Below are 9,423 nucleotides of genomic sequence, written 5' to 3' on the forward strand. Positions count from 1 at the left end.
GAAGGATCCATCGCCCCAGGGCCGCTCAGCGGGGCGTGACTACACCAGCCGGGGATGCCCACCGCCTGCCTCCTTCCCTCCCTCCTTTCCTCCCTGCCTTCCTTCCCCTCCCACCCGGCCCTTCCTCTCTCCCCCTGGTGCCTCCTCCACCTGGTGCTGCCACCGCCGAGCAGCAAGGGGAGGAACATGGCGAAAGTGGAGCAGGAACATGGCGAAAGCGGAGGAGGGCCTCAGCCTCGAACTGCAGCACGAGCTCAAATTCAAAGAGCCTTTCACAGATGTTGTCACCATAAACCTGAAGCTCAGCAATCCTACAGACAGAAGTGTGTGCTTCGAAGTTAAGACCACAGCACCACGTAGATACTGTGTAAGACCTAACAGTGCAATTATCGATGCAGGAACATCAATTAATGTTTCTGTGATGCTACAGCCTTTTGACTATGATCCTAACGAGAAAAGTAAACACAAGATTATGGTTAAAAAAAAAGAAGAAAAAAGAAAAAAAAGAAAAAAGAAAAAGAGAAACAGTCTGTTTGCTCCAGCTGACTCTTCAGATATGGAAGCAGTATGGAAAGAGGCAAAACCAGAAGAACTCATGCATGCGAAACTTAGGTGTGTGTTTGAGCTACCAACGGAAAATGATACGCCTTATGACACAGAAATGAGATTGTATCTACAACTGCAACAAAGACAGATTCTTCTGTAATGTCTAAGTCCCTCTTCGGAGGCACCCAGCTCGAGCTGTAATTACTGCATGCATGTCATTAAAATTTAATTATTTAATTTGCTTTGATTTGGCTCTGAACTTTTCTGCGGGAACCTAGGGTCAGGCCCTGTTATGGTGGCCGACAAGCCTAATTTCCATAACAGTTTGGCACCCCAGATGGGACCCTAGGCAACCACTGTCGGGGCCTCTCGTCTCCAAACGATCATCTGGCGTCATCGGGTGAGTTCACCTGGGATCTTTGGCAATGAGAGGAACCGAAAAGATGAGTCTTCAATTCCCGCCTAAATTCTAAATTCTGGTCTGGTAGCAGTGCACTGTAAGGGGTACGCGGGCTGGCCACTGTAAGGCGTACCAGGGGATGGGTGCGAGTCCCATCCCCAGGGTTTGGGTGGGTTTTGAGTCCCAGCTCGGTCCATCCGGAAAGGGGAGTGCGCAGCCTGATCAGCATAAGGCGCACTGCAAGACTGTAAGACGGAAGTCTAGAGTCACTGTGACTGGTGTGAGCGTGAACAGTACTGTGTGTGCGAGTGCGTATAGCCTGGGAACCGACCGGGGCGCCCGTCAGCTGATGAAGCCACCCGCTGCGAAAGGACAGCAGTCCTAGTAGTTAAAGACTCAGGTGGTGTGAGTGTGGTTCCCAGAGAGTGAGTAAAAGAGAGTGTGTGATGATTAAAAAAAAAAAAAAAAAGTTGGTCCAACTACGTCAGGAGGATTGCCCATTCCTGACAAAGGAGGAAAACCCAGCGGAACCCAGCAAGGGACTTTTGATCCGCAGGATAAATTGTCCCATGATTTCTTTTTTGTTCACCAAAATGCAAAAGCGCTACAAAAATCTTATCACAAGAGACCAGGCCCAAGACATTATTCGAAGTTGCCCCCATTGCCAAAATGTATCCCCATTACCACCCTACTTAGGGACCAACCCTCCAGGCCTGCAACCCCTCAATGTCTGGCAGACAGATGTTACCCATTATCCCTTACTCGGAAAATTGAAATATGTCCATGTCTCTGTAGATACCTTTTCCCATTACGTTGTTACTACTGCGTATGCTGGGGGAAAAAAAAGCCGTGATGTATGTTGTCACTGGCTTTCCTGTTTCGCCACAATGGGGGTTCCCACTCTAATTAAAACTGACAATGGTCCCGCATACACTGCATAACGAACGCGGGCATTTCTCCAAACCTGGGAGGTCACTCATGTGACCGGAATTCCCTATTCCCCAGCTGGCCAGGCAATAGTGGAATGTACCCATCGTACTCTAAAAAACATGCTTGAAAAACGAAAAAGGGGGAATAGCCCCGGTGCCTCCCCACAAGAGCAGCTGTGGAAAGCCTTATACGTTCTCAACCCCTTAAACCATTATACAGACCAAAATGCAGTTAATAATCATTTCTCATGCCCTATGTGGTGAGAACAGCCTCAGGTTCACTACAAGAACCTGGAAATGGGTCAGTGGAGTGAACCAGTAGATTTAATAATGTGGGGGAAAGGTTACGCTTGTGTCTCCACAGGTAACAGGCCTCGCTGGATGCCTGCACGGCTGATTCGACCTGTTGACGCATCCCTCGAAACACCAAACGAGGACTGAGAGCCAGTTAAGATGAGCCCACGTCGGGACATTTTCTGGCAATATTTGCCTGCCTTGTGCAGGGTCAATATCGATTCATAAAAGCTTACTGCGACTACATGGCCTTACTGATAAGTTGTAGGCAGAATCAGAGTGGAACCCTTTTGAGGAATAGGACTGGATGTTAGGTTTGGGGTCATGAGTTAAGAAGGTACTGGCGTGTGGATTGGTAATCTTGCTAAGATTTCTAGCCCTTGCTATCTATCTCCCCTGCTTAATAAGCCTAATGCAGAGCATGACTCGAAGGGCTTTGCATCAAGTACTTGTTGTACAAATACACACTGCACTGCCAATATTTAGTTTAGAAAATAAAAAAGGGGGAGATGTAGGGGCAGACAGCAAGGGATTGGACAAGATAGAGTTAAGGAACCGAAAGCCTTGGGAGGAATAAATAGCAGTATGTAGATAAGGTAGTAGCCACACGGGATGAGAAGGAATGATGATGGGAACTTGACCTTCGGGAAAGTACTGATCTGGGCTAGAGCTTATATAAAGGGCTTGCTTGCTTGAATAAAGTTGATTCTGATCCAGCACATTGGAGTCCGTGAATCAGACTGCCACAAGAACCAAGGAACAGATCTGCAAAATCCCAGCAAGAGCTGAGAAAGCAGAGAATATAGGAACAGTCAGGTTAAGGTGATAAGAGGCTGCATGACAACAGGCATGCTATGGTTATGTGACGGGTATCCAGCAGAAAGTATAAATACGGGTTCCTGCTCAAAACTATACAGAAGCAAGCTCACCAACCCATCCAAAGTCAGGTCCATACTAAGATGGCTAAATCTGATTAGCTATGAAGACAGAGAGAAAGAAGCATTTTGGAAGTCCTCTGAACAGACGGATTCAAAGGTCCTGAATAAAACAGTGAGAGAGAGACACTTACAGTTGGCAAAGGACTTGTGCTGTTTGGATGTTATCCTCAACATCAAAACCAGAGTTCTCTCTGCCATAGTAAGGAACAGGATGCTGTGATCATCATTTCTGCATTAGAGGCTATCTTTTTCAAAATTCAGTTTGCCTATATTATTAATCTGGATTTTTTTCACTGCATCCAGTCAATAAAATCATTCTATAAAAGACTGAGATTAGCCCCAATATTTCCAAATTCACTGGGAACACTGTCAAGACTTGATGCACTCCAACTGCTTTTCAGTTATTTCAAAATTCTTGGTTTTGACATCTTTCTGGAAAACAGCTATTTGCTTGTATCATCCTATCATTAAGGTATCCATTAAAGTACTCTCTTTAGCCTTCAGTAACTTCATTGTTTATAACTTACAGGTGTCTTTTTTGTTCTTTATCAGACTAACTTGTGATTTATCCTTTCCTTATACAATGCTGCCATCTTATTAGGTCTTCTATCCTACTCCAAATTCTCACCCAGCTTTACAATAATTGTCCTTTAAATTGCTTAGATTGTCTCATACTTGAGGCTTCATCACATGCCCTGATGTGATCAGATTACTGTTCAAAATGCAGTGATCCTAACAAATCGATCTTCAGTTTCTCTCTGGGATCTTCATCAAGCTACCTGTCATTCTCTAAACTTGTAGGTGCTCTTATCTCTTCCATAGCTCCTTTTGCTGTATTTAATCTGTGGTCCTCAAAAATTCTGTGCTTTATCTACAGTTCATCTATTTCATTCATTTCCTTTTCTTGTGATAAGTCATTCTCATTACCTGTGCAAGCAGTGACCTGAGTTTACAGTCAGACTTCCTTCTGTCCAGTTCTGGGCTCCTCAGTACAAGACAGACATGGACCTACCAGACTGAGTTCAGTGAAGGGCTACAGAGATGATTAAAGGACTGGAGCATTCCTCATAAAAGAAGAGGCTTCTGCCTGGAGAAGAGAAAGCTCAGGGAGGTGCTTATTAATGTTTACAAATATCTAGCAGAGGGCATAAAGAGGACGGGGCCAGACTCTTCTCATGGGTGCCCCACGACAGGACAAAAGGCAATGGGCACGAACTGAAATACAGGAAATTCTGTCTAAACATGCAAACACACAAAACACTTTTTCACTGTGAGGGTGGTTGGACACTGGCACAGTTTGCCCAGAGAGGCTGCAGCGTCTCCATCCTGGAGAAGCTCAAAACCCGACTAGGTACTGTCCTGGGCCACCTGCTCTACCTGGACCAGAGGAACTGCAGAGGTCCATTCCAAACCCACCTATTCTGTGAGTCTGCCTTCTCATTTGCCACATGTTATTCTAGTGTTTTGAATTAAATCTATGGTCAATCTGACCAATTTCAACACCATCTTTGGACAGCTACACAGGCTTGAAAAGCTGCTCACTCCAATCATACCTTTAGCTGTATTAAATTCATTCCATTCATACTGGTTATATGGTGAGCATGGGCTCTGATGAGGATGGTAGGAGTCAGTCATTTAATTTTTCTTCCTCTCTTTGTCTCATTACCCCAGTCCATAACTGGACCACTCATGCTCTTCTACTTTTAGATGTGTTGTAAGATTAAGTACTGCAGTCACATGGGGCAGTTCTGGTGTGGTACTTTGGAAGACAATTGCTCAAGCCCTTCCTAGAAGGCATCTGTTGTTTCATTATATATATGTGTCCAATCTGCTATCACCCTTTTCCCTATATTCATTCCTGGATGCCAATGTAATAACATGGGATAACATGCTAACATGGAATCACTTGCCATTACTGACAACTCTAATTGCTTTTCCTACAACTTTTCCACAATACAGTATAAAAATAAACAGATTTGGTATGAGATTCCGAAGTTTTCCCAGCTGCTGTGTCTCTGGTAAGACTCAGATGTGCATATGATACTGCTCCAGTTGTGCCAACATATTATGAAAAGTTTCTGGTCTGCTAAAGTCTCCAAATGGAGCCATAATCTCACCAGCCTAGCAGATGAATTACAACACAAAAAAGATTTGATCTGATTTGTGAAACTGTTATTGCAGTTTTGTACCAGAATAACTCTACTGAGGGAGGATGGCATGTTTTTAACCAAAGTTAATTCCCTTTTCTACTAGATAGAAGAAAACAGTAGGAGCTGTACAGACAAGGATTAGGCAAAAACAATACAGAACTTCCTAAACAAACTCTCCAGCCTGAGGACAGGGGAAAAGTTTGATAGGCGGATTATGCAATCCCCCTATCTAATCCCCCTATTTAGCTGGCAAATAGATTTATGGATCTGGATCTTTTCTTGGCAATTTCTCAGTGCCAGAATGTTCCTCGCCCAGAACAACTACACAGGTATTAAACTGAAGTAAGAATGTGATGAGTCAGCCTTTTTTCTAGCCTTGATGTCAATGAAAAGTGAGTGTTCAGCAACTGACAAATTCCCGGTTTTCGTGTTTTTAAAGCAATTTGGGAGAAAGTGCTGAGTATTTTTATTACCATGGCTTTGAGGAACATTCTGCGGTTTTATTGGTTCACTATCAACTGCTTAATTTGAGATGAGAAACTAGTGAGGGGAAAATGTTTGGTGATCTTGCCAAAAATAAAAATAAAATCCCGAAGTATGAACAGAAGCATGATAAGCAGAGCATGAAGTCATGATATAAGGAAACAAATCCTAAATTCACTAGTTTCTGGTGCTTCATTTAGGACAAAAGGAATATAATTATAAGAAACTGGAGTTTTTTAGTTTCATAAGCATTGTCAGCATATTCAGCATTAAGGGTTGCATCCATAGCTAAGGCAAACTTTCAGATTTTTGTCCAATAGGCCTATGTAAATTTTTATTCACTGAGAATGTTAGAATCATATTCTGATTCTGTGAGCTTTTGATGGTAGAAGCAGGTATTTTTATTTTTATTTCTGCCAAATTCTGCTGTAATGCATCTGATTCCATTTTTATGATGGTTTAGTTTTGGTTGCCACTTTTAGCCATATAAACTGGCCTTTCTAACAAAATGTATTTAAGGGCATTAACAGATTTGAAGGGGATTTAATACCAGCTTTTTCAGAGAACAGAAACCCAGTAAAGGATCAAAAATGATGGTACAGCCCATGACAGACGGATCAAATAAGAAGAGGAAAAAAGGCTCCATTGGTACATGGAATCTAATTCACAGAAAAAAGTCAAGAACTGATTAAAGGTCATCTGAGAAGAGAACACAGGATTGAACAATTTATCAAAGGCTACCTTTTTCATATAACTTAAGCTTCCAGATGGAAAATTAGAAAGTTCAGTGTAGAAGAAATTGTGCTTTTGTGTTATTAAAGGGAAAGGGACATACAGGTCAAGCATGGCAGGACCCTGTATTCAGAAGCTGACTTTAACCAATGCATGAATAACAACTGTCAGATTGACATTCCTGTGGCCAGTGATCCAGCTGGGAATTTTGATCCACTTTTATATTTTTCCCCAAATACCAAGACTTTTATCCTAGATGATAATCTATGGCTGAAGAAGGAATTATTGATGTCTTATGCAGTGCATCTTTCCTGAACCAGAACCACAAGGAGAATCTTGTCAGACAGTATTGCACATGAACCTATTTCACAAGGAATTTCTGGTGGCACTTCTTTCCAAGTATTATGGAAAGAACTTTCTTTTCACTTGAAATCTTTTTTTTTTTTTTTTTTTAAGAGAGGAAACTACCAGGCATTTGGGAAGTTATTTTGGAGCTGTATCATTATTGTAGAGTGCATGCGGAGTCACCAAAGTGTGCGTGTTGCTTCCTTGTGATTTTCCAGGAAGTATCTAACTGATAGGAGTTAAAATGTAGACAAAGTATAATTTCCTGCTCCGGACACTTTTCTAAGTCTTTATAACTAGTTTTCTTGCAGTGCAACCTATCCCAGCCTGTCCTCCTCCAAAAATGTGCCAAAGGAAATAACGGTCCTGCAAACATATTCTACAAAAACATCTAAGGCACAAAGCATATCTTGGATAGAAAATATTCAGCACAAGTCGAGCAACAGAAAAATGTCTCAGAACCCTGGAAATGCAGACTTGAAGAGGCCTACTGATACAGTACAGGTACCCATATTTCAACCAAAGTTACTATGGTGCAGTGAAGATCTCCATCCACTCCTCAACTTTCAACAGCAGAAAAATTCAAACACTAGTATAGGAATGATGCAACTGAAACTTGTGTGAAGATGGTTCCTTTAAATATTTTTGATTTTGCATATAACTATGATGACAAACCATAAATAGCAGTATCTTTCTATCCTGGAGTAAATACCAGTACTTCTTTCACACAGTCCTACAGCAGTATTATTATAGTTATTGTTAATAATTGAGTTAGTTACAGTATTCGTAAAAGATCATAACTGAAGTCATGACTGCATTGTGCATCGACACTGGCTGTATAGTGGAACAAGAAGTTCCTACCTCAAGTAAGTTAAAATCTAAATAAATGGGGGAGGGGGGAGACATTACTAGAAAGTCACTACTGCAATATTCTTTGTGCTTATCACTGCATCTCCACACTACATTTCCAAAATTGTGAAATTACTTGATTACAGCGTAGTTAAAATCTTAGTAGAGAAACATTCACATTCTGCAGGATGGCATTAAAGAAAATAATAAATTTCTAAATGATGAAAAGACGCTGAAATGTGTAACTGCTAAGTTTCCATTCCAAACTGAGCAATTGGATAGCTCAGCTGATCTACATTGACCAATTAGAAGTGAACACAACATGTTTCGGGGATTGATTTTGCTTGTTTTTATGGAAACACCCTAACTAATCAGGTAAACATAAGCAACGATTAATGTAGAACAGACTGATGAAAGCATAGTCAGGATGAAAAAAAACCCCTAGATTCTTGAGTACACAGAGTTTAAACTATTGGGCAGCAGTAAAGAGGAAACAGCATGATACCAGAGAAGAATAAGTTCACTAGCTTCATTTTTCATGTAAATGTTCTCTCTTTAAAAAAGAAAAGGCAATTTAGTGAAATGAAATAAGTATCTCTGTGTGAACACGTGCTGTTGGGAAAATGCCTATGAGCATACTGGAGAAACTTAAAGGTTTGCGACCTTTTGACTATGATCAAATACTCAAAAGAGTACTCCTATAAAAGAGTAAGGAAAAAGACTATCCTGAAAACATCTGCAAACATATGTTGACGTAGGAGAGTTTAGCTTTTTTTCTTTTTGCCAGGTGTTTACTTTTTCTACTTTCTGCAAAACTTGAGTCAGAAAAATCATGCACACTTAAAATTCATAAGAATCCTAAGCATTTACTGAAGTTGCAAAATGAATGTTCTTACAGAATAGCCTTAATCTCCTGATACAAGAACATTTAAGTGGTAGAAATACTCAAAGGAGGAAAGTACACTTCTAAAAGAAGTGTTCAAGTATTTTATTCCTTAATGGTACTAATAACATGAAATGAAACCAAGACAATAGTGATGGTGAAAAGCATTTCTAGCGTGAGCCCAGCTTTGAAAGGACTATAACCTGAGTGACTCGGTTACACTGAGCATTTACTTCTGAAAACAAATTCTGTCATTCTGTCACCTTACCCATCAAACCAGGTATCTGGATATCTAACAATTTCCTTTGTCATTAGCCCCCCTGCAATACTAGAGATTTGGGGTACAAACTTGGAGTTTATTCTGTTCCCTGGAAATCTGAAATTAGAGGGAACAGGCGTGAAAATAAGCAAGGAAAAAAACTAATCACTGAATCTCTGAATTGCTACACGTGTCCATGAAACAGAAACCATAATGAAACTCCATAAATTTAAACATTTTTGAAACTTAACATTTAGATACAACAGGTGGAAGCTAAGTAAGGGATGAGAACTTATCTGGAAATCCTGAGGTACTCTATTCCAACGTTGTTACTTGTTCTGCGTATAGAACATTAAAAAGTTGGTTTTAGAGTCTATTTTTAAAATCAGTGTTTTGACATTAAAAAAATCTTAAATAGGATTGTCATAAACATTTGAAGCTGTTATTTTAGCTCACTGATGACTTTTAGCTTGATAGCTGGTCAAAAAACGATGATGCAAAAGATAGCTACTTTTTTTCCTGTCAATTATTGTGCACCACCTTCAGAGAACAACAAAAAATTCCTACACTGCCTTTTGTTACTTATAACAGTGCCTTCCAAATCTTTTAGACTGC

General features: G+C 40.8%; 1 pseudogene; it reads left to right on the plus strand.

Annotated features, from left to right (window-relative positions):
* Positions 1 to 208: 208 nt before the first annotated feature.
* Positions 209 to 2,316, plus strand: LOC112978811 (vesicle-associated membrane protein-associated protein B/C-like; annotated as a pseudogene).
* The last annotated feature ends 7,107 nt before the right edge of the window (positions 2,317 to 9,423 follow it).

Source organism: Dromaius novaehollandiae, chromosome W, assembly GCF_036370855.1.
Source record: "Dromaius novaehollandiae isolate bDroNov1 chromosome W, bDroNov1.hap1, whole genome shotgun sequence".
Classification (NCBI taxonomy): Eukaryota; Metazoa; Chordata; class Aves; order Casuariiformes; family Dromaiidae; genus Dromaius; species Dromaius novaehollandiae.